At 49.7% G+C, this 24896-nt stretch overlaps 1 protein-coding gene across 1 annotated transcript in view; it reads left to right on the forward strand.

Annotated features, from left to right (window-relative positions):
* Positions 1 to 5684: 5684 nt before the first annotated feature.
* LOC140388658 (6-phosphofructo-2-kinase/fructose-2,6-bisphosphatase 4-like) overlaps positions 5685 to 24896 on the forward strand; it is a 442444-nt gene continuing 423232 nt past the window's right edge. Inside the window, exon 1 of the mRNA XM_072473142.1 lies at positions 5685 to 5757. The gene's annotated coding sequence lies outside the window, so the exon portion shown is untranslated. The remainder of the gene's footprint in view (positions 5758 to 24896) is intronic.

Consider the following 24896-nt stretch of genomic DNA (forward strand, 5'->3'; position numbering starts at 1 on the left):
CTTTTGTTTCGGTGCAACATCGTGGGCCGAAGGGCCTGTACTGCGCTGTATTGTTCTATGTTCTATGTTCTATTATGTTTTATTTTATTTTCATGGACTAAATGATCTGTTGAGGTGCTCGCAGAAAATACTTTTCACTGTACCTCGGTACATGTGACAATAAACTAATCCAATCCAACTTCTGGTGAGGTTTAGTTTGGACCTAGAATATGTTTATTTTTCTCTGAGCTGAATGTCTGACTGAATCACTGTCCCAGGGTAGCATCTACCTGATTATCGGTTTCTATGTGGAATTGATCATTGGTTCTGATGTTTAATAATCACTGCCCAGAAAATGATATAGAAATTTACACTCTGCCCTGTTGGAATAAGCTGACTGACTGAATTGTGGCTTTGAAAGAATGGCGGTTCTGAATCCTTTGACTGAGCATTCTAATCTTGTCATAACTTTCTTTCAGATAGCTGACAGCCCGGTCTCCAGGCCCATTCCACCTGCTGAGGCCGATGACATTGTGGGAGCCCTTATGAAAGTGCTGCAGAAAAGGAATTCTGTCATTCACTCATCAAGTGAGCCAGAATGTTTCTGTTTCTTTGATGGGATTTGATAGGATTGTACTACAGATCCACAAATAGTCAGCAGGAAATTGAGGAGCAAATATGTAAGGAGATTACAGAAAGCTAAGAAATATAGGGTGGTAATAGTTGGGGACTTTAACTTTCCCAACATTGACTGGAACAGCCATAGCATTTGGGGTTTGGATGGAGAGAAATTTGTTGAGTGTATTCAGGAGAAATTTCTCATTCAATATGTGGATGGCCCGACTAGAGAGGGGGCAAAACCTGACCTCCTCTTGGGGAATAAGGAAGGGCAGGTGACAGAAGTGTTAGTGAGGGATCACTTTGGGACCAGTGACCATAATTCCATTAATTTTAAGATAGCTGCGGAGAATGATGGGTCTGGCCCAAAAGTTAAAATTCTAAATTGGGCAAAGCCAATTTTGATGTTATTAGACAGGAACTTTCAAAAGTTGATTGGGGGAGTCTGTTGGCAGCAAAGGGACAGCTGGTAAGTGGGAGTCTTTCAAAAGTGTGTTAACCAGGGTTCAGGGTGAGCACATTCCTTTTAGAGTGAAGGGCAAGGCTGGTAGAAGTAGGGAATCCTGGATGACTCTGGATATTGAGGCCCTGGTCAAAAAGAAGGAGGCATATGACATGCATCGGCAGCTGGGATCAAGTGGATCCCTTGAAGAATATAGAGGTTGCCGGAGTAGAGTTAAGAGAGAAATCAGGAGGGCAAAAAGGGGACGTGAGATTGCTTTGGCAGATCAGGCAAAGGAGAATCCAAAGAGTTTCTACAAATACATAAAGGGCAAAAGAGTAACTCAGAGGGTAGGGCCTCTTGAGGATCTACAAGGTCATCTATGTGCAGATCCACAAGAGATGAGTGAGATCCTAAATAAATATTTCTCATCGGTTTTACTATTGAGAAAGGCATGGATGTTAGGGAATTTGGGGAAATAAATAGTGATGTCTTGAGGAGGGTACATGTTACAGAGAAGGAGATGCTGGAAGTCGTAAAGCACATCAAGGTAGATAAATCCCCGGGACCTGATTAAATGTATCCCAGAACGTTGTGGGAGGCTAGGGAGGAAATTGTGGTCCCCTAGCAGTGGTATTTGAATCGTCGGCAGCCACAGGCGAGGTGCCTGATGATTGGAGGGTAGCAAATGTTGTGCCTTTGTTTAAGAAGGGCCGCAGGGAAAATCCTGGGGACTACAGACCGGTGAACCTAACGTCTGTGGTGGGTAAGTTGTTAGAGGGTATTTTGAGAGACAGGATCTACAGACATTTAGAGAGGCAAGGACAGATTAGAGACAGTCAGCATGGCTTTGTGAGTGGAAAATCATGTCTCACCAATTTGATTGAGTTTTCTGAAGGGATAACCAAGAAGGTAGATGAGGGCAGTGATGTCAACGTTATCCAAATGGCCTTCCGCAAGGCCTTTGACAAGGTACCACATGGTAGGTTGTTGCATAAGGTTAAATCTCATGGGATCCAGGGTGAGGTAGCCAATGGGATACAAAATTGGCTGGACGACAGAAGACAAAAAGTGTGGTTGTAAAGGGTTGATTTTCAAACTGGAGTCCTGTGACCAGAGTTGTGCTGGGTCCACTGTTATTTGTTATATTAATGATTTGGATGAGAATTTAGGAGGCATGGTTAGTAAGTATGAAGATGACACCAAGATTGGTGGCATAGGGGTCAGTGAAGAAGGTTATCTAGGATTGCAACGGGATCTTGATCAATTAGGCCAGTGGGCCGACGAATGGCAGATGGAGTTTAATTTAGATAAATGTGAGGTGATGCATTTTGGTAGATTGAATTGGGGCAGGGCCTACTCAGTTAATGGTGTTGGGGAGAGTAGAACAGAGATCTAGGAGTACAGGTTCATAGCTCCTTCAAAGTGGAGTCACAGGTGGACACGGTAGTGAAGAAGGCATTCGGCATGCTTGGTTTCATTGGTCAGAACATTGAATATAGGAATTGGGACATCTTGTTGAAGTTGTACAAGACACTTGGAATACTGTGTACAGTTCTGGTCACCTTATTATAGGAAGGATATTGTTAAACTAGAAAGAGTGCAGAAGAGATTTACGAGGATGCTACCGGGACTTGATGGTTTGAGTTATAAGGCGATGCTGGATAGACTGGGACTTTTTTCCCTGGAGCGTAGGAGGCTTAGGGGTGATCTTGTAGAGGTCTATAAAATAATGAGGGGCATAGATAAGGGAGATAGTCAACATCATTTTCCCAAAGGTAGAGGAGTCTAAAACTAGAACGCATAGTTTTTATGGGGAATAGGGGGGGGGGGATACAAAAGGGGTCCTGAAGGGCAAATGTTTCAGAGTTGTGTGTCTGGAACGAGCTGCCAGATCATGCAGAAGTACAGACGGGTACAATTTTGTCTTGACAGTTATATGGGAATGCTGGGTATAGAGGGATATAGGCCAAATCCGGGCAATTGGGACTAGCTTAGTGGTTAAAAACCGGGTGGCATGGACCAGTTGAGCCGAAGGGCCTGATTCCATGTTGCAAACCTCTGACTGTTCTGAGCCGTTGAGAGTCATTGGGCAGAATTTTGTAGCCCCTCCCGCTGGTGGGATTTTCAGGGTCACACTGTTTTGAGCAGTCTTTTCCATTTTACAGCCCGGCCCCCACCACCCCAGGACGGAGGTGGGGGTGGGAGACGGTGGGGTTAAGAGAGATTGGGACAGGGTTTGGGGGTGGGGTTAAGAGAGGATGGGACAGGGTCGTGGGGTGGGAGAGGGTGGGACATGGTTTGGAGGTGGGAGAGGATGGGACAGGGGGTGGGGGTGGGAGAGGATGGGATGGGGTGGGGGTGGGAGAGGATGGGACGGGGTTTGGGGGTGGGAGAGGATGGGACGGGGTTTGGGGGTGGGAGAGGATGGGACGGGGTTTGGGGGTGGGAGAGGATGGGACGGGGTTTGGGGGTGGGAGAGGATGGGACGGGGTTTGGGGGTGGGAGAGGATGGGACGGGGTTTGGGGGTGGGAGAGGGTGGGAGGGGGTTTGGGGGTGGGGATGGGAGAGGGTGGGACGGAGTTTGGGGGTGGGAGAGGATGGGACAGGGTTTGGGGGTGGGAGAGGATGGGACGGGGTTTGGGGGTGGGAGAGGATGGGACGGGGTTTGGGGGTGGGAGAGGATGGGACGGGGTTTGGGGGTGGGAGAGGATGGGACGGGGTTTGGGGGTGGGAGAGGATGGGACGGGGTTTGGGGGTGGGAGAGGATGGGACGGGGTTTGGGGGTGGGAGAGGGTGGGAGGGGGTTTGGGGGTGGGGGTGGGAGAGGGTGGGAGGGGGTTTGGGGGTGGGGATGGGAGAGGGTGGGACGGAGTTTGGGGGTGGGAGAGGATGGGACAGGGTTTGGGGGTGGGAGAGGGTGGAACAGGGTTTGGCGGTGGGAGAGGATGGGACGGGGTTTGGGGGTGGGGGTGGGAGAGGGTGGGATGGGGTTTGGGGGTGAGGGTGGGACAGAGTTTGGGGGTGGGAAAGGATGGGACGGGGTTTTGGGGTGGGGGAGGATGGGATGGGGTTTGGGGGTAGGGGTGGGAGAGGGTGGTACAGGGTTTGGGGGTGGGGATGGGAGACGGTTTGGGGGGTGAGGTGGATGGGACAGGGTTTGGGGGTGGGGGTGGGAGAGGATGGACCAGGGTTTGGGGGTGGGGGTGGGACAGGGTTTGGGGGTGGGACAGGGTTTGGGGGTGGGGGTGGGAGAGGATGGGACGGGGGTGGGACAGGATGTGGGGGAGTGATGGGGTGTGGGGGTGGGAGAGGGTGGGACGGGGTTTGGGGGTGGGACGGGGTTTGGGGGTGGGATGGGGTGGGACAGGGTTTGGGGTTGGGGGTGGGACAGGGTTTGGGGGTGGGACGGGGTTTGGGGGTAGGGGTGGGACGGGGTTTGGGGGTGGGGGTGGGAGAGGATGGGACAGGGTTTGGGGTGGGAGTGGGACAGGGTTTGGGAGGTGGGTGGATGGGACAGGGTGTGGGGGTGGGAGAGGATGGGACGGGGTCATAAGGGGGTTATGCTGGGCTGTACAAGGACATTGTGATTTTGATGATCTGTTTGTGCTCCAGCTGATTTTGAAGATGACGATGAATGGGATGATTAAATTCTTCACCTCTCAAGGGGAGGTCATTTTTGGATCAACGCCATTGTAGAAATGCCACTAATTCTACGTGTCTGTCAACTTTTATTTCACCAGATTTCTGGGACATTTTTTCTTGTTTGAGTGTTTTTTAATCAATATTTTGAATTCCCCTTGTCCAGCCCTGTCCTGGGTCTGCTGGCAGCAAATTTGAAGCAGAAATGAATGTTGTTGTAAGTGAAAGGTGTATTGGGGGGCTGGGAGTGTCTGGGTTTTGGGGGAGGGTTAGTGTGGGTTTGGTGTTGGGGGGTCCGGGGGTGTGGGTGTATTCTGGGGGGGGGTGTATTCTGGGGGGGGGTGTATATTCTGTGGGGGGGTATATTCTGTGGGGGGGTATATTCTGTGGGGGGGTATATTCTGTGGGGGGGGGTATATTCTGTGGGGGGGGTATATTCTGGGGGGTGGGTATATTCTGGGGGGTGTATATTCTGTGGGGGGGTATATTCTGGGGGGTGTATATTCTGGGGGGGGGTATATATTCTGGGGGGGGGGTATATTCCGGGGGGGGGGGGTATATTCCGGGGGGGGGGGGTATATTCCGGGGGGGGGGTGTATATTCCGGGGGGGGGGTGTATTCTGGGGGGGGGGGGGTATATTCCGGGGGGGGGGTGTATATTCCGGGGGGGTATATTCCGGGGGGGGGGGTATATTCCGGGGGGGGGGGTGTATTCGGGGGGGGGGGTATATTCCGGGGGGGGGGGTATATTCCGGGGGGGGGGGGTATATTCCGGGGGGGGGGGGTATATTCCGGGGGGGGGGGGTATATTCCGGGGGGGGGTGTATATTCTGGGGGGGGGGGTATATTCCGGGGGGGGGGGGAGTTGCCACTCGGAATGTTTGTGAATGTTTTTCAAATAAAGTGACTTTGTGTCAGATTGTGAGCGGCTGTTTGTGACGCAGGCCAGGGGGCGGGGCCAGTGGCCGGGGGCGGGGCCAGTGAGGGGGGGCGGGGACGGGGCCGGAGGGGGCGGCGCCAGGATGGGCGGGGCCAGCGTGTTGTCTGCCGCCCGGGAGCGCGAGCCGCGGCTGAGGTAAGAGACCCGGAACCGGAGGAGGGGGCGGGGGAGAGAGAGAGGAGTGGGGCTCCCGCACCCCCCCCCCCCCCCCCCCGACTCTCACTGGGGTACGGGTCCCACACACACTGACTCTCACTGGGGTACGGGTTCCACACACACTGACTCTCACTGGGGTACGGGTTCCACACACACTGACTCTCACTGGGGTACGGGTCCCACACACACTGACTCTCACTGGGGTACGGGTCCCACACACACTGACTCTCACTGGGGTACGGGTCCCACACACACTGACTCTCACTGGGGTACGGGTCCCACACACACTGACTCTCACTGGGGTACGGGTCCCACACACACTGACTCTCACTGGGGTACGGGTCCCACACACACTGACTCTCACTGGGGTACGGGTCCCACACACACTGACTCTCACTGGGGTACGGGTCCCACACACACTGACTCTCACTGGGGTACGGGTCCCACACACACTGACTCTCACTGGGGTACGGGTCCCACACACACTGACTCTCACTGGGGTACGGGTCCCACACACACTGACTCTCACTGGGGTACGGGTCCCACACACACTGACTCTCACTGGGGTACGGGTCCCACACTCACTGACTCTCACTGGGGTACGGGTCCCACACACACTGACTCTCACTGGGGTACGGGTCCCACACACACTGACTCTCACTGGGGTACGGGTCCCACACACACTGACTCTCACTGGGGTACGGGTTCCCTCACACACTGACTCTCACTGGGGTACGGGTTCCACATACACTGACTCTCACTGGGGTACGGGTTCCACCCACACTGACTCTCACTGGGGTACAGTCCCACACACACTGACTCTCACTGGGGTACGGGTCCCACACACACTGACTCTCACTGGGGTACGGGTCCCACACACACTGACTCTCACTGGGGTACGGGTGCCACACACACTGACTCTCACTGGGGTACGGGTCCCACACACACTGACTCTCACTGGGGTACGGGTTCCCTCACACACTGACTCTCACTGGGGTACGGGTTCCACACACACTGACTCTCACTGGGGTACGGGTCCCACACACACTGACTCTCACTGGGGTACGGGTTCCACACACACTGACTCTCACTGGGTACGGGTCCCACACACACTGACTCTCACTGGGGTACGGGTCCCACACACACTGACTCTCACTGGGGTACGGGTTACACACACACTGACTCTCACTGGGGTACGGGTCCCACACACACTGACTCTCACTGGGGTACGGGTTCCACACACACTGACTCTCACTGGGGTACGGGTTCCACACACACTGACTCTCACTGGGTACGGGTCCCACACACACTGACTCTCACTGGGATACGGGTTCCCCACACACTGACTCTCACTGGGGTACGGGTTCCACACACACTGACTCTCACTGGGGTACGGGTCCCACACACACTGACTCTCACTGGGGTACGGGTCCCACACACACTGACTCTCACTGGGGTACAGGTTCCCCACACACTGACTCTCACTGGGGTACGGGTCCCATACACACGGACTCTCACTGGGGTACGGGTCCCATACACACTGACTCTCACTGGGGTACGGGTTCCACACACACTGACTCTCACTGGGTTACGGGTTCCACACACACTGACTCTCACTGGGGTACGGGTCCCACACACACTGACTCTCACTGGGGTACGGGACCCACACACACTGACTCTCACTGGGGTACGGGTCCCACACACTGACTCTCACTGGGGTACGGGACCCACACACACTGACTCTCACTGGGGTACGGGTCCCACACACACTGACTCTCACTGGGGTACGGGTCCCACACACACTGACTCTCACTGGGGTACGGGTCCCACACACACTGACTCTCACTGGGGTACGGGTTCCACTCACACTGACTCTCACTGGGGTACGGGTACCACACACACTGACTCTCACTGGGGTACGGGTTCCACTCTCACTGACTCTCACTGGGGTACGGGTTCCACTCACACTGACTCTCACTGGGGTACAGTCCCACACACACTGACTCTCACTGGGGTACGGGTTCCACTCACACTGACTCTCACAGGGGTACGGGTCCCACACACACTAACTCTGACTGGGGTACGGGTCCCACACTGACTGTCACTGGGGTACAGTTCCACACACACTGACTCTCACTGGGGTACGGGTCCCACACGCACTGACTCTCACTGGGGGACAGTTCCACACACACTGACTCTCACTGGGGTACGGGTCCCACACACACTGACTCTGACTGGGGTACGGGTCCCACACTGACTGTCACTGGGGTACAGTTCCACACACACTGACTCTCACTGGGGTACGGGTCCCACACACAGACTCTCACTGGGGGACAGTTCCACACACACTGACTCTCACTGGGGTACGGGTCCCACACACTGACTCTCACTGGGGGACAGTTCCACACACACTGACTCTCACTGGGGTACGGGTCCCACACACACTCACTCTCACTGGGGTACGGGTCCCACACACACTGTCTCTCACTGGGGGACAGTTCCACACACACTGACTCTCACTGGGGTACGGGTCCCACACACTGACTCTCACTGGGGGACAGTTCCACACACACTGACTCTCACTGGGGTACGGGTCCCACACACAGACTCTCACTGGGGTACGGGTCCCACACACACTGACTCTCACTGGGGTACGGGTCCCGCAGACACTGACTCTCACTGGGGTACGGGTCCCACACACACTGACTCTCACTGGGGGACAGTTCCACACACACTGACTCTCACTGGGGTACGGGTCCCACACACACTGACTCTCACTGGGGTACGGGTCCCGCAGACACTGACTCTCACTGGGGTATGGGTCCCACACACACTGACTCTCACTGGGGTACGGGTTCCACACACACTGACTCTCACTGGGGGACAGTTCCACACACACTGACTCTCACTGGGGTACGGGTCCGACACACACTGGGGTACAGTCCCACACACACTGACTCTCACTGGGGTACAGTCCCACACACACTGACTCTCACTGGGGTACGGGTCCCACACACACTGACTCTCACTGGGGTACGGGTCCCACAGACACTGACTCTCACTGGGGTACGGGTTCCACACACACTGACTCTCACTGGGGTACGGGTCCCACACACACTGACTCTCCCTGGGGTACGGGTCCCACACACTGACTCTCACTGGGGTACGGGTCCCACACACACTGACTCTCACTGGGGTACGGGTTCCACACACACTGACTCTCACTGGTGTACGGGTCCCACACACACTGACTCACTGGGGTACGGGTCCCACACACACTGACTCTCACTGGGGTACGGGTCCCACACACACTGACTCTCACTGGGGTACAGTTCCACACGCACTGACTCTCACTGGGGTATGGGTCCCACACACACTGACTCTCACTGGGGTACAGTACCACACACACTGACTCTCACTGGGGTACGTGTCCCACCCACACTGACTCTCACTGGGGTACGGGTCCCACACACACTGACTCTCACTGGGGTATGGGTCCCACACACACTGACTCTCACTGGGGTACGGGTCCCACAGACACTGACTCTCACTGGGGTACGGGTCCCACACACACTGACTCTCACTGGGGTGCGGGTCCCACACACACTGACTCTCACTGGGGTACGGGTTCCACACACACTGACTCTCACTGGGGTACGGGTTCCACACACACTGCCCCTCACTGGGGTACGGGTCCCACACGCACTGACTCTCACTGGGGTACGGGTCCCACACACACTGACTCTCACTGGGGTATGGGTCCCACAAATACTGACTAATTGGTAGAATGTAACTGGTATGCAGCAAGTATTACCCACATGACAAAATCACATGTCGTTTATCCAAATTTTCCAATCATAGTAACTTAAGCAGAATTGTAAAGTTGAACAATATGTTGCAGAGATTTAGTGAAAGTGCAAAGTTGTGGCAAATGGATTTCAAAATTGGTAAATGAGGTTATTCACTTTCGATCTAAAAGGAAATGTGGAGTTTCAACATGATAAAGAGTTAGAATCATTAGAGGTTTCGAGAGAGTTGGGCGTCCAGATATAAAATCCTTCAACTATCGTAGATGGATCCAAGAAACAATTAGAAGGCTTCATGGCATGCTGACCTTTCTACCTCGTGAAATAGAATAGAAACATCATCTGTACTGAGCCCTGGTTAGACCACACCAGAGGATACAGTACAGTGCAATATCACTGGACAAGTAACCCAGGGACCTGGGCCCAAGCGCTGGGGATTGGGGTTCAAATCCCACTCCGGCAGCATGGAGCAACTAATAATTGAAATAAAAGTTTGTCTTAGTAAGGGTGACCATGCAACCCTTGTCAATTGTCATAAAAAAACATCTGATTCACTAATGCCCTTTCAGGGAGGAAATTTACCGTCCTTACCTGGTCTTGCCTACAATGTGGGCCATCTTAACTGCCCCTCTCTGAAATAGCGGGGTGAGACACAGTTCAAGGGCAATTAGGGATGGGCAAGAAATGCTGACCCAGCCAACGTCACCCGCATCCCATAAATGAATAAAAAACAGCTGGAATACTGTGAATAATCCTGGATACAGGGTATCACATCGCCGGATAGGAGAGAGGGGGTGCAGACAGGTTTGCCGGAATGATATCTGGACTCCTTTATGCGGCAGGTGGGCCTGTTTGGTCCTCATGATCTCTTGCGTCGTCATTAATGTTACATTTCTGCTAAGCACTTCAGCTGACGATTTAAGTTCTTGTTGCATGCTTTGAAAAAAATCAAGAGGTTTGTCCTTGAACTCTCCATGCTTAGTCTTCAAATGCCTTTTGAAGATTTGAGGGTTTTAAACGTCATGTGTCAGTACTTCCCTGCATACAACACACATGGGTTTTGCATCATGATTTCCATTGACACAAGTAAAGCCATACCTCAAGAAAGAATCTTCATACTGCTTTTTTTCCTATTTCAGTTTTTTCTTAATTGTTTGTTCACCAGAGGCCCTGGAGCTCGGGATACAGCTCACACCAGCACTGCTTTGTCCTGCTGTGGACTCTCATGAGAAGCTCTTTCCAGCAGATTTAGTGTGAGATCCTGATCTGTTTGTTACTTTCTTGCTGTCAGCTACAAAATGGGGGAATCTCACCTCTATGATTTTTGTACCCAAAGCATTGATGTGCCGGACGCGTGACCTCTCTGCCGCTGTCTCTTGCAGAAAGACTCAGCGATCATATTTAAAGGTCGGATGCGGCCGGCAGTCTTTTTTTTAAACTTTGAAACTTTATTTCCGAGATGTAGTATTTCCAAATTTGACTTTTTACTGCTAAAAATGAAAACAACTTCAGTTGAACTTGTGCATCCTTACATGTGCGCACAAACTTTGTTATATATATATATTAACATTTCTTTAGAAAGTTAACCAATTGTAGAAAAAAGTACAATCTTGTTTTTACTTTACAAACTCCGACTTTACGGGAGATGAAGTAACTTGTCAAACACACATAATGTCACACTATTTCTTACTGGTTCCACTGCATTGCACTGTCCAAACATCCAAGTCACCTCCTGCTCCATTCTCACCAAAAGCTCTGACTTCCTGGTTTCCAGAGAGTGTCGACACAGAGTGATGACTGTTTAGGTTTCTTCCCGTGTTCACATGTCAGCTCCCTTTACTGGTATTAATCAGTATTCTGAGAAACCTGGCCTGGCTTCCTCTCACTGTACCCATCCAGTCACAGACCACATCCCGATCAGCACTTACCGTTGTGGGAGTGCAAACGGACATTGTGCCATTGAACGGTTGAAAAAGTGTCCGTAAGTTGCATAATGCCAATCAGTGGTGGGGACGAGCCGAGCAGCGCGCAAAGGACGAGCACCAGAGCGGAGCTCCAAGCTGGGGCCACCACTGTTAGCATAGCGCCATGTGGATGCCTGTCAAACCCCCCCCCCCCCCCCCCCCCCCCGCCCCCCTGCTCTGCACACGGTGACCAGCACACAGCCTAGCCTCGCGCTGCCCGCCCCCTCAAACACGTAAGCAATCGGGGACTGCCTGCGGCCAGCATTCTTAAAAGCCGGACCCGGCAGATGCAAACATTTTCCCGCGATCGGATATGCCACAACCGTTCGCTCCACGACCCTCACGGCACCCACCCGCGACCCAGAGTTTGAAAACCCCTGCACTACGGTCGTGTCATCAGCAAACTTGATGGAGCCAAATCTTGCCACACAGTCAAAGAACAAAGAAAAGTACAGCACAGGAACAGGCCCTTCGGCCCTCCAAGCCTGCACTGACCATGCTGCCCATCTGAACTAAAACCCCCTACCCTTCCGGGGTCCATATCCCTCTATTCCCATCTTATTCATGTATTTGTCAAGATGCCCCTTAAACGTTACTATCGTCCCTGCTTCCACCACCACCTCCGGCAGCGAGTTCCAGGCACCCACTACCCTCTGTGTAAAAACCTTCCCTCGTCCATCTCTTTAAACCCTGCCCCTTGCACTTTAAACCTCCTCCACGATCATCCTCAACACCGGTGCCCCACAAGGCTGTGTCCTCAGCCCCCTACAATACTCCTTATACACCTATGACTGGCCAAATTCCCCTCCAACTCGATTTTCAAATTTGCTGATGACACCACCGTAGTGGGTCGGATTTCAAACAATGACGAGACAGAGTACAGGAATCAGATAGAGAATCTGGTGAACTGGTGCAACGACAATAATCTCTCCCTCAATGCCAACAAAACAAAGGAGATTGTCATCGACTTCAGGAAGCGTAGTGGAGAACATGCCCCTGTCTACATCAATGGTAACGAAGTAGAAAGGGTCGAGAGCTTCAAGTTTTTAGGTGTACAGATCACCAACAGCCTGTCCTGGTCCCCCCATGCTGGCACTAGAGTTAAGAAAGCCCACCAACGACTCTACTTTCTCAGAAGACTGAGGAAATTTGGCATGTCAGCTACGCCTCTCACCAACTGCTTCAGATGCACCATAGAAAGCATTCTTTCTGGTTGTATCACAGCTTCGTATGGTTTCTGCTCTGCCCAAGACCGCAGGAAACTACAAAATGTCGTGAATGTAGCTCAATCCATCACGCAAACCAGCCTCCCATCCATTGACTCTGTCTATAATTCCCGCTGCCTCGGAAAGGCTGCCAGCATAATTAAGGACCCCATGCACCCCAGACATACTCTCTTCCACCTTCTTCCGTCAGGAAAAAGTTACCAAAGTTTGAGGTCACGTACCAACCGACTCAGGAACAGCTTCTTCCCCACTGCCATCAGACTTTCGAATGGACCTACCTCGTATTCAGTTGATCTTTTCTCAACACCTTGCTATAACTGTAACATTATATTCTGCAGTCTCTCCTTCCTTCCCTATGTACGGTATGCATTGTTTGTACAGAATGTAAGAAACAACTTTTCACTGTATACTAATACATGTGACAATAATAAATCAAATCAAATCCTCATCGATATTCGCGATTCCACCAACATTTGTGTTGTTCGCAAACTTACTAATCCAACCAGTTACATTTTCCTCAAAATCATTTATATTACAAACAGCAAAGGTCCCAGCACTGATCCCTGCGGAACACCACCAGTCACAGCCGTCCATTCAGAAACGCAACCTTCCACTGCTACCCTCTGTCTTCGATGACCGTACCAGTTCTGTATCCATTTGCCAGCTCACCTCCGATCCCGTGCGACTACACATTCTGCCATGAGAGACCTTGTCAAAGGCCTTACCGAAGTCCATGTGGATGACATCCACTGTCCTATCCTCATCAATCATCTTCATCACTTCCTCAAAAAACTCGATCAAGTTAGTCGTGTGTGTATAGGGAGTATAGTAGGGGGCTAAGTACGCAGCCTTGCGGGGCCCCGGTATTGAGGACTATTGTGGAGGAGGTGTTGTTGTTTATCATTACTGATTGTGGTCTGTTGGTTAGGAAGTCGAGGATCCAGTTGCAGAGTGAGGAGCCAAGTCCTAGGTTTTGGAGGTTGGATATGAGCTTGGTTGGGATTATGGTGTTGAAGGCAGAGCTGTAGTCAATAAATATGAGTCCTTGTTGTCGAGATGTTCCAGAGATGAGTGTAGGGCCAGGGAGATGGAGTCTGCTGTGGCGGTATGCGAATTGCAGTGGATCAAGGCATTCTGGGAGTATGGAGTTGAAGTGTCTCATGACCAACCTCTCGAAGCACTTCATAATGATAGATGTCAAGGCCACCAAATGGTAGTCGTTGAGGCACGTTGCCTGGTTCTTTTTTGGCACTGATGGGATGGAAGCATCACCCTTTGCTTCCTGCCACTCAGCCAATTCTAGATCCAATTTGCCAAATTTCCTTGGATGCCATGGGCTCTTACCTTCGCTATCGGCCTTCTACGTGGGACTTTATCAAAAGCCTTGCTGAAGTCCAAATAGACTATGTTAAATGCATTTCCCTCATCTACACACCTGGTCACTGTAGCCACCTGGGTTGGCCAACTCCCGACGTAAAATGGAGAACAGCAAAGGCTGAAGGGAAATTCAGCCAACACAGGCAGAAACCAGCAGGTGCAAGTTACTGTGTATTAAACTCTGCAAAAGCCCAGACAGCATCGATACAAGCAGCCATCTGCATAATAATGTAGCGGCCATCTACATACTAATGAGTGATCCTCGGGAACAATCAAAACATTTGAGATAAACAAGGCCAAGCCAGACTCCTCGGCGCCAGCAGGAGCCAACACAAAAGAGGTTAATGGACACCTAAAGACCGCCCATTGATCAGGGAACCGCTACAGTATTGGAGAAATCGAACCAAGCGATTGGAACGAAGTCCAATCACTTGAAACCAGGTACGGGGTCCGCCCCGAAAGGCGGGAAGCCCCTGGGGACTATAAAGTAAAGCCCCCAAGTTCAAATCGTCCTTCTTGACAGGGTCACTCAGCAACGCGAAGCAACCCCTGAGAGTGACTTGTCCAGCTGCCTCCAAGAACGTAAGTCTTAAGTCAACGCTCGCTATGAGATAGGCACTCCTAGCTACCAGTCCATACCAGCTTTGAATCCCGCAGTTTCAGAATCCGAACAAAAGGCCATTTGTTCCCCTGACCTGGTGGGCCATTCCGAAGCTAAGTATAGGCCTGTTCGTTGTAGAAGTAGCTTAGAAGTAGAATTTATGCATGAGTAGCGATTTACTGTGTATAATAAATGTGCTTTGATTTGAATCTTACTAATTGGTGTACTGAGTTATTGATCATTACTTGAACGTGAACCTCGTGGCGGTATCATAAAGATACCTGGCGACTCTAGAGCAAAGGTTATAAAACAGAGCCAATTGAACCAACCTAAAGTTAGCAACATCACCACTTCGAAAAATTCAAATAAGTTGGTCAGACATGATCTCCCCTTAACAAAACCATACTGACTGTTCAAGATTAATCCCTGCCTCTCCAAATGCAGGTTAATTCTGTCTCTTAGAATTGCTTCCAATAGTTTCGCCACTACTGAGGTTAGACTGACTGGCCTGTAGCTTCCTGGTTTATCCCTTCCTCCCTTCTTGAATAATGGAACCACATTGGCTATCCCCCAGTCCTCTGGCACCTTTCCTGTAGCTAGAGCGGAATTGAAAATTATTGCCAGCACCCGTGCTATTTCCTCCCTTGTCTCACTCACTTGCCTGGGATACATTTCATCTGGCCCTGGAGACTTGTCTACTTTTAGGGTCACTCAGAACCTCCTCTCTGTCAATGTTAATCTCTTTAATTTTATTTAAAATCCCTGATTTCTATACCCACATCATCCCCCTCATGAATGAACACCGACACAAAGTATTAATTTCGAACCCTACCTACATCCTCTGGCTCCAAACACAAATTATCACTGTGGTCCTTCATGGACCCTACTCTTTCCCTAGTTATCCTTTTACCCTTAATGGATTTGTAAAGGGCTTTCCTTTATTTTGCCTGCCAGTATCCTTTCATTTTAAAAAATATATAAATTTAGAGTACATAATTCATTTTTTCCAATTAAGGGGCAATTTAGTGTGGCCAATCGCCTACCCTGCACATCTTTGTGTTGTGGAGGCAAAACCCCTGCAACACGGGGAGAATGTGCAAACTCCACACGGGCAGTGACCCAGAGCCGGGTTCGAACCTGGGACCTCGGCACCGTGAGGCAGCAGTGCTATCCACTGCACCACTGTGCTGCCCTCAGTATCCTTTCATGTCCCCTTTTTGTTGCCCTAATTTCCTTTTATGTTCCCTCTATATGCCTCTCGCTGGTTTAGCACATTGGGCTAAACAGCTGGCTTGTAATGCAGAACAATGCCAGCAGCTCGGGTTCAATTCCCGTACCAGTCTCCCCGAACAGGCGCTGGAATGTGGTGACTAGGGGCTTTTCACAGTAACTTCATTGAAGCCTACTTGTGACAAGCGATTATTATTATATTATTATTAGCGCTTCTGCTGTTTTGAGTCCTTGATATCTGCCATAAGCCTCCCTTTTTCTCCTGATCCAATGCTGTATATCCCTCGATATTCTGGGTTCCTTTTCGTGATTGGAACACGTTGGCCCTGCACTCATATTTCCTATTTCCTATTTCCTATCTCCCTATTTCCTTCTTGAATACGTCCCACTGTTCTGTCACAGATTTATCTAAAAGTGTCTGCTCCCAGTCTACTCTGGCTAAATCATATCTGATCTTATTAAAATCGACGGTTCCCCAGTTTAGAACCTTGATCTCAGGCCCATCCTTGTCCATTTCCATAACACTCTTGAACCTAACAGAGTTATGATCACTGTCTGCAAAATGCTCCCCCGCTGATACTTCAGCCACCTGCCCAGCTTAATTGCCAAACTCCAGGACCCCCCTCTCTTGTAATACATTCTACGTACTGGCTTAAAAAGTTCTCCTGGATGCCTTTTAAGAATTCTGCTCCCTTTAAACTTCACACTATGTCTTCCCCAGTTAATATTGGGGAAGTTGAAATCCCCCACTATCACTAACCGATTACTTTTACACTTCTCTGAAATTTGCCAACATATCTGCTCTTCTGTTTCTCTTGGACTGTTAGGGGGCCTATCGAACATTCCCAGCAATGTGATTGCTCCTTTTACGTTCTGCCCATATAGCTTCACTTGAAGAGATATCGTTCCTCCTTACTGCTGTAATTGATTCCCTGATCAAAACTGCAACACCTTCTCTTTTACCTCCTTCCCTATCTCTCCTGAAGACCTGTATCCTGGAATGTTGAGCTGCCAATCCTGTCCCTCTCTCGGTGCTGTCTCAGTGACAGCAATGACATCATACCCCCATGTGTTAATTTGTGCCCTCAATTCATCTGCCTTATTCGTTAGACTCCTCGCATTAAAATAAATACCAAACAATCTTGCCAAACTCACTTGTGACTTTACTGATCTAAACATTCTGTGCCTTTCTGACTCACTTGATGTATCTTCTAATTTCGCAGTGCATCTGTCTCTGCTGGACCTTCTCTCAGGATCTCAGGGTAGCACGGTAGCTCAGTGGTTAGCAGGGCTGCCTCACAGCTACAGGGTCCCAGGTTCGATTCCCGGCTTGGGTCACTGTGTGGAGTCTGCACGTTCTCCCTGTGTCTGCGTGGGTTTCCTCCGGGTGCTCCGGTTTCCTCCCACAGTCCAAAGGCTTGCTGTTAGGTGTATTGGCCATGCTAAATTGCCCTCAGTGTCCAAAAAAGGTTAGGTGTTGTTACGGGGATAGGGTGGAGGTGTGGGCTTAAGTAGGGTGCTCTTTCCAAGGGCCGGTGCAGACTCGAAGGGCTGAATAGCCTCCATCTGCACTGTAAATTCTATGATTTTATGCCAGTTTAATTAGTTTAAACGCTCCCCAACAGCACTAGCAAACCCCCGTGTAAGGACGCTGGTCCCATTTTCGTTCCTACTTCGATGGCAAACCGTCCATCTTGTACAGATCCCACTGACCCCAAAAACAGTCCCAATGTCCCAGAAATCTAAAGTTCTTTCTCCTGCACCATCAGTCCATGCATGCATTCATCTGGCCTAATCTCCGATTTCTATACTCACTAGCACGTGGCACTGGATAGGATTACTACCTTCTGGGTCCTGTTTTTTAATCTTCTTCCTAGCTCCCTAAATTCTGCTTTCAGGATCTCATCCCTTTTCTTGCCTCAATTGTTGGTACCAGTATGTACCACAATATCTGTCTGTTTGCTCTCCCCCTTCAGTCTGCCCTGCAGCCTATTAGTGACATCCCTTACCCTGGCACCAGGGAGGCAACATACCATCCTGGAGTCTCTTTTGCGGCCACAGAAACGCTTGTCTGTTCCCCTTACAATTTAATCCACTACCACTGTAGCCCTGACATTCTTCCTCCTCCCCTTTCAAACATGGTTAGCTAGTAGCTGCAGCTGGACACATTTCCTGCACACATGGTCACCAGGGACAACTGAAGCTTCCATGATTTGCCACATAGCACAGGAGGAGCATATCACGGGTGCGAGTTCTCCTGCCATGACAAGGTCCTTTATTTACTCCCTTTTTGCAAAAGATTAAGCCATATAAGATTATTATTTACTTCCCTCGCGCTAACTTAGAATCATAGAATTCCTACAATGCAGAAAGAGACCATTTGGCCTATCATGTCTGCACCGACCGTCTGAAAAAGCACCCTACCTACCCTACTTTATTTACTTATATCACTTTATTATAATAACCCTGACTGTGGTGTTCTTGTCAGATGGCTTGATTTGTATTACAAGAACACTTGTAGCTAAAGCTATAAACTATTTATTAACATTACTGTGAGTCAAATATATACAAACAACAGATTAATAACCGTATGAACAGCACAAGCAACCTCTCTCCCAGCCCCCTCATCAGTCTGAGGTCACCTGACTCTAACATTCACTTATATACTAATGAGACTCCTAGTGGTGAGTCTGTGAATTACAACACAACCATGATATCACTTCATCCCCTTTCCTTTGAAGGAAATTAATACATTATCAAAGAATAAAGAAAATTACAGCACAGGAACAGTCCTCCGGCCCTCCAAGCCTGTGCCAATCATGATTCCTTAACTAAAAACAAATCCTTCTGCCCTTACTCGGTCCATATCCCTCTATTTCCTCCCTATTCATGTACTCATCCAGATGCCTCTTAAATGTTGCTAATGTGCTGCTTCCACCACAGCCTCTGGCAGCGCGTTCCAGGCACCCACCACTCTGTATGAAAAACGTACCCCACACATCTCCCTTAAACATAACTTTCCTCCTCTCACCTTGAACCTGTTCCCCTTTGTAATTGACACTTCCACCCATGGACAAAGCCTCTGACTATCCATCTTGTCTATGCCTCTCATAATTTTGTAGACGTCTATCAGATCTCCCCTCAGCCTCCGTCTTTCCAGTGAATGCGGTGACTAGGGACTTTTCACAGTAACTTCATTTTAAGCCAACTTGTGACAATAAGCGATTTTCATTTCATTTTTCATTCACTTGTGCCCCCTTATGATTATCATTTCCGCCCTGGGAAAAAGCCTCCAACTGTTCACCCTATCTATACCTCTAATAATGTTTTTAGCTTCTATCAGGTCGCTCCTCAGCCTCTGTCTCTCTAGGGAGAACAACCCTAGTTTATTCAACCTCTCCTCATAGCCAATACCCTTGAGACCAGACAACATCCTGGTGAACCTTCTTTGCACTCTCTCCAAAGTTTCCACATCCTTCTGATAATGTGGTGACCAAAAGTGGCAGATGGAGTTTAACCCTGAAAAGTGTGAGGTTGTCCATTTTGGAAGGACAAATATGAATGCGGAATACAGGGTTAACGGTAGGGTTCTTGGCAATGTGGAGGAGCAGAGACATCTTGGGGTCTATGTTCATACATCTTTGAAAGTTGCCACTCAAGTGGATAGAGCTGTGAAGAAGGCCTATGGTGTGCTAGCGTTCATTAACAGAGGGATTGAATTTAAGAGCCGTGAGGTGATGATGCTGCTGTACAAAACTTTGGTAAGGCCACATTTGGAGTACTGTGTACAGTTCTGGTCGCCTCATTTTAGAAAGGATGTGGAAGCTTTGGAAAAGGTGCAAAGGAGATTTACCAGGATGTTGCCTGGAATGGAGAGAAGTCCTTACGAGGAAAGGTTGAGGGTGCTAGGCCTTTTCTCATTAGAATGGAGAAGGATGAGGGGCGACTTGATAGAGGTTTATAAGATGATCAGGGGAATAGATAGAGTAGACAGAGACTTTTTCCCCAGGTGGGACAAACCATTACAAGGGGACATAAATTTAAGGTGAATGGTGGAAGATATAGGGGGGATGTCAGAGGTAGGTTCTTTACCCAGAGAGTAGTGGGGGCATGGAATGCACTGCCTGTGGAAGTAGTTGAGTCGTAAACATTAGGGACCTTCAAGCGGCTATTGGAAAGCACATGGATTACGGTAGAATGATATAGTGTAGATTAATTTGTTCTTAAGGGCAGCACGGTAGCATTGTGGATAGCACAATTGCTTCACAGCTCCAGGGTCCCAGGTTCGATTCCGGCTTGGGTCACTGTGCGGAGTCTGCACATCCTCCTCGTGTGTGCGTGGGTTTCCTCCGGGTGCTCCGGTTTCCTCCCACAGTCCAGAAATGTGCAGGTTAGGTGGATTGACCATGCTAAATTGCCCTTAGTGTCCAAAAAAGGTTAGTTGGGGTTACTGAGTTACGGGGATATGTAGGGTGCTCTTTCCAAGGGCCGGTGCAGACTCGATAGGCCGAATGGCCTCCTTCTGCACTGTAAATTCTATGATTCACTTATGTTAGGCTCACCAGCCTATCATTTGCTGGATTGCCCCTGCTTCCTTTCTTAAACAAGGGGACAACATTACTCAGAGAGTAGTAAAGGCGTGGAATGCCCTGCCTGCAACAGTAGTGGACTCGCCAACACTAAGGGCATTCAAATGGTCATTGGATAGACATATGGACGATAAGGGAATAGTGTAGATGGGCTTTAGAGTGGTTTCACAGGTCGGCGCAACATCAAGGGCCGAAGGGTCTGTACTACGCTGTAATGTTCTATGTTCTATGTTCTATTGGTTATTCGCCAGTCCTCTGGAACTTCGCCTGTGGTCAATGAGGATGTGAAAATATCTGTTACGGCCCCAGATATTTCTTCCCATGACTCCCGCAGCAACCTGGGATAGATCCCATCCGGCCCCGGGGACTTGTCTACCTTAATGCAATTTAGAATGCTCCACACTTCCTCCTTTGATATATTTTCACAGTCATTTCATTGGCGTGTTAATGTAAGCCTACTTGTGACACTAAAGATCATTCTACTATTATTATTGATCTCAAGATCCTTCACACACCTATCCCTGACCTCAACATCCGCCATGTCCTTCTCCCTGGTGAATGCAGATACAAAGTACTCTTTAAGGATTTCACCCACTTCTTATGGTTCCACACATAACTTCCCTCCATTGACCTTGAGCGGGCCTACTCTTTCTCTTGTACCCTCTTGCTCTTAATATATGCATAAAAAGCCTTGGGATTCCCCCCTGCTGTTTGCACTTGCGATTGAGCCGTTGGCCATCGCATTGAGAAGTTCGGGAGCATGGAAAGGAATAGTGCTGGGGGGGATAGAGCATAGGGTGTCCTTATATGCCGACGACTTGCTGCTGTATGTGTCGGAACCGAGTGCGTCGATAGGAGGAATATTGGAGCTACTGCGGGTATTTGGGTCTTTCTCGGGGTACAAGCTGAACCTGGACAAGAGTGAGTATTTTGTGGTGTCTCGGCCGGGGGTGGGGGCAGGGGTAGGGGTGGGGGGGCTGCCATTCCGTAGGGCAGGGACTCACTTTGGGTATCTGGGGGTGCAGGTTGCCCAGGAGTGGGGGAGGCTTTGCAGGTACAACATCATTAGTTTGGTGGGGAGAGTGAAAGCCGATCTGGCGAGGTGGGACGGCCTTCCTCTGTCACTGGCGGGTCGGGTACAGGCGGTTAAAATGAATGTGTTGCCGCAATTCCTGTTTATTTTTCAATGCCTACCGATTTTCCTGCCAAAGTCTTTTTTCAGGGAGATTGAGGGAACGATTACCTCATTCATATGGGGAGGGAAGGTGGCCAGAGTGAGAAAAGTGCTGCTACAGAGGGGAAGGCAGGCAGGGGGTTTGGGTCTCCCGAACCTGTTGTACTACTACTGGGCGGCGAATGTGGAGAAAGTGCGGAGCTGGGTCAGAGGGGTTGATTCTCAGTGGGTCAGAATGGAGGAGAGTTTGTGCAGGGGGTCGGGGCTGAAGGCACTAGCAACAGCGCCGCTCCCGATAGCTCCGAGGAAATATTCAGGGAGTCAGGTAATAATAGCTTCATTGAAAATCTGGAGGCAGTTTCGCCAACACTTCGGGTTGGGTTTAGGGTCAAGGGAAATGCCGATTCGGGGGAACCACAGATTTGAGCCAGGGAGGTGCGATGGAAGTTTTCGGAAATGGGAAGAGAAGGGGATTAAGACGCTAAAAGATTTGTTTCTTAGGGGTCGGTTTGCAGGATTGAGGGAGCTGGAAGCGAATTATGGGCTGGAGCAGGGAGAAGTGTTTAGGTACATGCAGGTTCGGGATTTTGCCAGGAAGGAGATACAGAGCTTCCCAGAGGAACAGGCCTCCACATTGCTGGAGGAGGTGTTGACAACAAGGGGACTGGAGAAGGGGGCAGTGTCAGCGGTGTAAGGAGCTATTTTGGAAGAGGATAAGGTACCACTGGAAGGGATCAAAGCAAAGTGGGAGGAAGAGCTGGGAGAGGTTATAGAGGAGGGGGTCTGATGTGAGGTGCTCCGGAGAGTGAATGCCTCCACCTCATGTGCGAGGTTGGGGCTGATACAGCTGAAGGTGGTATATAGAGCGCACCTCACGAGGGCAAGGATGAGCCGATTTTTTGAAGGAGTAGAGGATGTGTGTATGCGTTGCCCGGGGAGGGGAGGGGGGGGGGCCCGCTCTACACGTTCATATGTTTTGGTCCTGTCCAAAGCTAGGGGAGTACTGGAAGGAGGTGTTTAGGGTAATTTCCAAGGTGGTGCGTGTGAAACTGGACCCGGGTCCCCAGGAGGCCATATTCGGGGTGTCGGACCAGCCAGGGTTGGAAACGGGAGCGGAGGCAGATATCATAGCCTTTACCTCGTTGGTCGCCCGAAGGCGGATCCTGCTGGGATGGAGAGCAGCCTCTCCACCCAGTGCTCTGGCGTGGCGGGGGGACCTGTTGGAATACTTGACCCTTGAGAAGGTTAAGTTCGAACTGAGGGGAAGCTCAGAGGGGTTCTACAAGTCATGGGCACTATTTATTATGCACTTTCAAGAACTGGATAACATCAAACATTAGTTGGGGGGGGGGGGGGGGAGAGGGGGGCTGTGTATATTCAGGGTGACTATGGGTAATCCCTGATTCCATTTTGTCATTTGCTTTTGTAAACATGCGGGCTGATGTTTGGATTGGATTGGATTTGTTTATTGTCACGTGTACCGAGGTACAGTGAAAAGTATTTTTCTGCGAGCAGCTCAACAGATCATTAAGTACATGGGAAGAAAAGGGAATAAAAGAAAATACATAATAGGGCAACACAACATATACAATGTAACTACATAAGCACTGGCATCGGATGAAGCATACAGGGTGTAGTGTTAATGAGGTCAGTCCATAAGAGGGTCATTTAGGAGTCTGGTGACAGCGGGGAAGAAGCTGTTTTTGAGTCTGTTCGTGCGTGTTCTCAGACTTCTGTATCTCCTGCCCGATGGAAGAATTTGGAAGAGTGAGTAAGCTGGGTGGGAGGAATCTTTGATTATGCTGCCCGCTTTCCCCAGGCAGCGGGAGGTGTAGATGGAGTCAATGGATGGGAGGCAGGTTCGTGTGATGGACTGGGCGGTGTTCACGACTCTGAAGTTTCTTGCGGTCCTGGGCCGAGCAGTTGCTTTACCAGGCTGTGATGCAGCCCGATAGGATGCTTTCTGTGGTGCACCTGTAAAAGTTGGTAAGAGTCAATGTGGACATACCGAATTTCCTTAGTTTCCTGAGGAAGTATAGGCGCTGTTGTTTGGGGGTTGGTGGGCGGATGGGATCGTTGTTATTATGGGGATTGACATATCTTGCTGATTATTGTTTATTGTTGATGGGTGTAAATGCGGGAGAAAATGTGAAAAAGGAGGAGAATAAAAATAATTTTTAAAAAAGTCTTGGGATTCTCCTCGATCATGTTTGCTAAAGATATTTCATGGCCCCTTTTAGCCTCCTAATTCTCTGTTTAAGTTCCTTCCTACTTTCACAGTCTCCTCAAGTGCTTCGGCAGTGTTTAGATGCCTCGACCGATCATTTGCTTCCTTTTTCCTTTTGACTAATTTACAAGAGCGCGCGACGATTTCTTCTTACATTGTTCTGTCTGTAAATTGTAGGAGCGAGGTGCTACTTTTTCAAGTATAATGGCTTTTCTCGACCAATTGTCTGAAACTCCTATTCTCACAATGTCATCACTACCCGGGTGGTAAAGTTCTAGACACTTGATCATAGAACTGCTTTTGTTTTGCTTTAATGTTTTGCATTTCCTGCAGTACCACTGCATTCTCCTCCTTTTCCAAGTATGAAAGTGTGGTACACAACCTTCTATTCTGCTGGCGATCTACCACCTACAATGGTAACACTTTGTAATGTGATTCCGTGAGATATGGATCAGATGAGCTGTTCATTGCTTTCTGTAATGATTGTTTCACAATATGTACACTTTTTTCGTTAGTATGTACACTTTTTTCATTAAGATCTTTGGGATCCATGCCTAAAAGAGCATCACCATTCTTTTGTTTCACACGTACCATGGAATTTACTCCATTGGTAGGCTCTTCTGCCTTCTTAATAACTTGTAGTTTCGTATCTGATCCAGGATAGAATATAGGATAGAAATGAGTTTGATGCGCAGATCTACATCTTCAGCAATTTCACTACTAATAGTTTGTATTAGTGCTTTAGCTAATGCATCTTCTTTAAATTGTATCTCGTTGGCGAATGGCAGTGCACTAAATTCAGTGAACACATCGCTGAATTTGCTGATAATGTTCTCAGAATCGTTGGAGTGTTTTAGATGCTATATACCAACTGTACTAGACCTAATTCTTCGCAGGACCGATCACCTAATAATGAATCCAAGC

This window comes from Scyliorhinus torazame, chromosome 13, assembly GCF_047496885.1.
Source record: "Scyliorhinus torazame isolate Kashiwa2021f chromosome 13, sScyTor2.1, whole genome shotgun sequence".
In the NCBI taxonomy this organism is placed as follows: Eukaryota; Metazoa; Chordata; class Chondrichthyes; order Carcharhiniformes; family Scyliorhinidae; genus Scyliorhinus; species Scyliorhinus torazame.